The sequence below is a fragment of the Olea europaea genome, chromosome 14 (assembly GCF_002742605.1).
Source record: "Olea europaea var. sylvestris chromosome 14, O_europaea_v1, whole genome shotgun sequence".
Classification (NCBI taxonomy): domain Eukaryota; kingdom Viridiplantae; phylum Streptophyta; class Magnoliopsida; order Lamiales; family Oleaceae; genus Olea; species Olea europaea.
The window spans coordinates 12341250-12344534 of NC_036250.1; the positions used below are offsets into that span (position 1 = coordinate 12341250).

At 34.0% G+C, this 3285-nt stretch overlaps 1 long non-coding RNA gene across 1 annotated transcript; it reads right to left on the bottom strand.

Annotated features, from left to right (window-relative positions):
- Window positions 1-204: 204 nt before the first annotated feature.
- Window positions 205-2846, bottom strand: LOC111409660. The gene is made up of 3 exons (XR_002705508.1): window positions 2693-2846; window positions 1300-1372; window positions 205-443 (listed from the first exon to the last, which is right to left on the bottom strand). It is a non-coding gene; the product is annotated as an uncharacterized LOC111409660 (long non-coding RNA).
- Window positions 2847-3285: the final 439 nt, after the last annotated feature.

Below are 3285 nucleotides of genomic sequence, written 5' to 3' on the forward strand. Positions count from 1 at the left end.
CTATCTTTTACTAATCTCTCTAACCTTTCTCTGGATATATGACCCAGTCGTCTATGCCACAAGTCAAAAGAACTTACATTTATTAGGCTACGTTTAGTTCCAACATTATAATGCAAGGTCATAAGAGTTTCAGCAAAATCGTTATTGAGATTTATTTTATACAAGCCATCACATAAAATACCAGAACCAAGAAAGACATTATTCTTAAATAAACTGACTCTTTTATTCCCAAGCTTAAAGAAATGTCCCTCAACATCAAGTTTAGAAATTGAAATTAAATTTATAGAAATAGAAGGAACATAAAGTGTCTGAAATAAATATAAATGATGATTGGTATCTAAAAATAAACGATAGGTTCCAATGGCAGAAACTGGAACTTAGACTCCATTCCCCAAGACAATGAAGTTTTCATTTTGACTTAAGATCTGGATTGTGAGGAATCCCTGCATCGTATTTGAAACATGAACATTAGAACCTGAATCAAACCACTAAGTATCAGAAGGAACTTCAGTAAGGTTAGATTCAAAACATACATAAGCCAAAGGCTAACCGTTTTCTCCGAACCATGCCTTATGTTTTAGTTTTATGTGACAGAAGTGTCCCAACTTGTGACAGAAGTGACATCTATCATTCTTTTGCTCATTCTTGTGAGCCCTAACAACATTATGAGGTTCTTTAGCTTTATGTGGTCCATGTTTCATGTTCTCTCTTGACATTTTTCCTTTCTTTTTGGCTCTATGACTTCAGAGATTGACTGAATGGTGTCCTTGTTGTTTAAGTCTTATCTCGTCTTGAACAACCATACTGGTCAGTTCATTCACGTTCCACTTATCATTTATAGTGTTATAGTGAATTTGAAATGACCCATACTAAGGAGGCAAAGAATTCATAATAAATTGAACAAGAAAGGTCTCATCCACTTTCATCCCAAGAGCCTGGAGTTTGGCAGCTAGATTTGTCATTTCAATTATATGCTCATGCATTCCATGTGTACCATCAAATTTCATGGTGGTAAGTTGAGCCATTAATGTCCCAGCACGAGACTTTTCAGCAGATCGAAAACGATCTTCGACCGTTTTCAACAAGTATTTAGTGCTATTAGTTTCAGGAAGTGTTGATTTAATGTTATTTGCTATGCTCATTCTCATAAACATAGTGCTAAGTCTGTTCGATCTTTCCCAAGAATTAAATAAAGCCTTTTCTTCCGCACTGCTTAAATTAGTAATAGCAACCCGTTTCTCAATTTAGAGTGCTAAATCAAGGTCCAGAACACCAACGTGAAACTGGACTTGTTCATACCAATTTGAAAAATTTGTTCCATCAAACGTCGAAACAGACGAAGCTAGCGAGTGTAGCGACACAGGTTCTGAGTCTGCAAAATAAATAATAAAAAGGAACTCACAACATTAGTTCATTGAGTTAGCCATAAATACGAACTTAAATAGTTCTACCTCAATTCACCTTTAGGTTCTAATTACGATATACTAATTAACAATTATGGTGATTCCCTTTCACCTAGGAATAGTCAATCATATAGGTCCAAAATTCAATCAGGTCGTTACCTTTGGGTATACAGTTCCTACTTAAATTAAGGATACTCATTAACTATCCTAATTCAGTAGATCAATCACTTAGAAGTGGTGCACCTTTGGGCCAATCCATAATATCTAATGATTGAAAATTGTAATTCAAAATTTGCGAAGTTATTATCTTAATACTAGGGATAGGTATTAAGTTTCATTATATGACTTCATAGCTATCAAACATTCTAGTTGGGCCACTTTGGTAGCCACCAGACTATATCATAATAAAGATATTCCGTCAAAATAATAAATTTGCACACAAATTAGTTCAACAATAATTATAATCATCAAAACTAAGCATGGCCAATAACATAGAAGTCGTTGACTGAAAAGAATTAGATCCGTCTATCGGCAACATTATTCAATACCAATATAACATACTGCCATAATTTCACAGAAAAGAGTGTGCACATAAAATGTCAATTAAAGCTAAGAAAACTTGTAATTTCTCAACCAACTTTTGATGACAAGGCAATACATTAAGATATTCGAAAGTGAATGACATAGTGGCTGACTTTATGAATTGCGTTAAAGACAATTGCATTTGACATAAATCTGAATAAATGGAACTAACAATGGAACAAAATGGCCTTTTCTTCTTTCACACCTGAATCGGTGCAGACCAAGAAAAAAAATTATCTTTTTCCAATAAATATTCCAATAACCAAGAAAGATACAGAATCATTTTGTCCATTATATTTGCCAAAGACTGTGAATTCAAATTGTTAATAGCATGCTATCAGAAATATTCAGTCCCTTAAAATCTAAAATAACGCCGAAACGAGTAATAACAGTAAATAAATAAAAGAGACTTTGCAAGGAAGTTGTAAAAGAAATTAAATCCATTTCAACACAGATAAACACCAAAGAGTTTTTCGAATGACAGCTCATAAGAATTAATTAATCATGACTTTCAAGATTCAAGTAAAGTAACTATGATGCAGCTTGCAAATCTTACTTACAGCAACAATATAAATCGAGAATCATGAGAATTCAAACTTTGGCTCTGATGCCACATGTAAGATTGAATCCATAATAAACAAGAACTTAAATAATCATGATTCTCTTTTTCCTTTTTTTTTTAATAACGTGGAAAGGAATTGACGTACTTGAATCCATGAGAACAATCTTTGGAGAAGAATGAAGGCACTGGAAACGGTTTCTCTCACTTAACCCTCAATTAAGTTGCACAAACGTGATGGATATTGTGTGCCTTTTATGGGGTAGAGAGTGGACCAGTTTCCTTTTTCATTATGATTATCTTTCCATCAAAGATTTAATCTAATTAGGAAACGGCTTCATTGATTGATCTAGAATTTTGTTTACCAAAATTATTTAGGATTGTAATCTTTGACTAATCCCAATAATTAAGTGAATATGTGCCACGTCATGTGGGACAACTTCTTTCAGGCATGTGTGAAGAAGAAATCACGTAGGACATCTTCCACGCCAACATGAGTTAATGGCCTCTGCATGCGATTGTCTTGCCAAAACCACTTCATTGAGAGTGCAAGGTCCTAAGTGCACACCAGATGGAAAGGGATGTTGGAAAATTATTGGAGATATGGAGATAAAACCAAACGAAAATACAGCAGGATATGAATCAAAACCAGAAACTTTTAAGAATAAAATTGAAGGCTCGAACAGGATATCGTTGTCCTCAAACACCTAACTGAATGAGATGCTTAAGGGTATTCTAGCA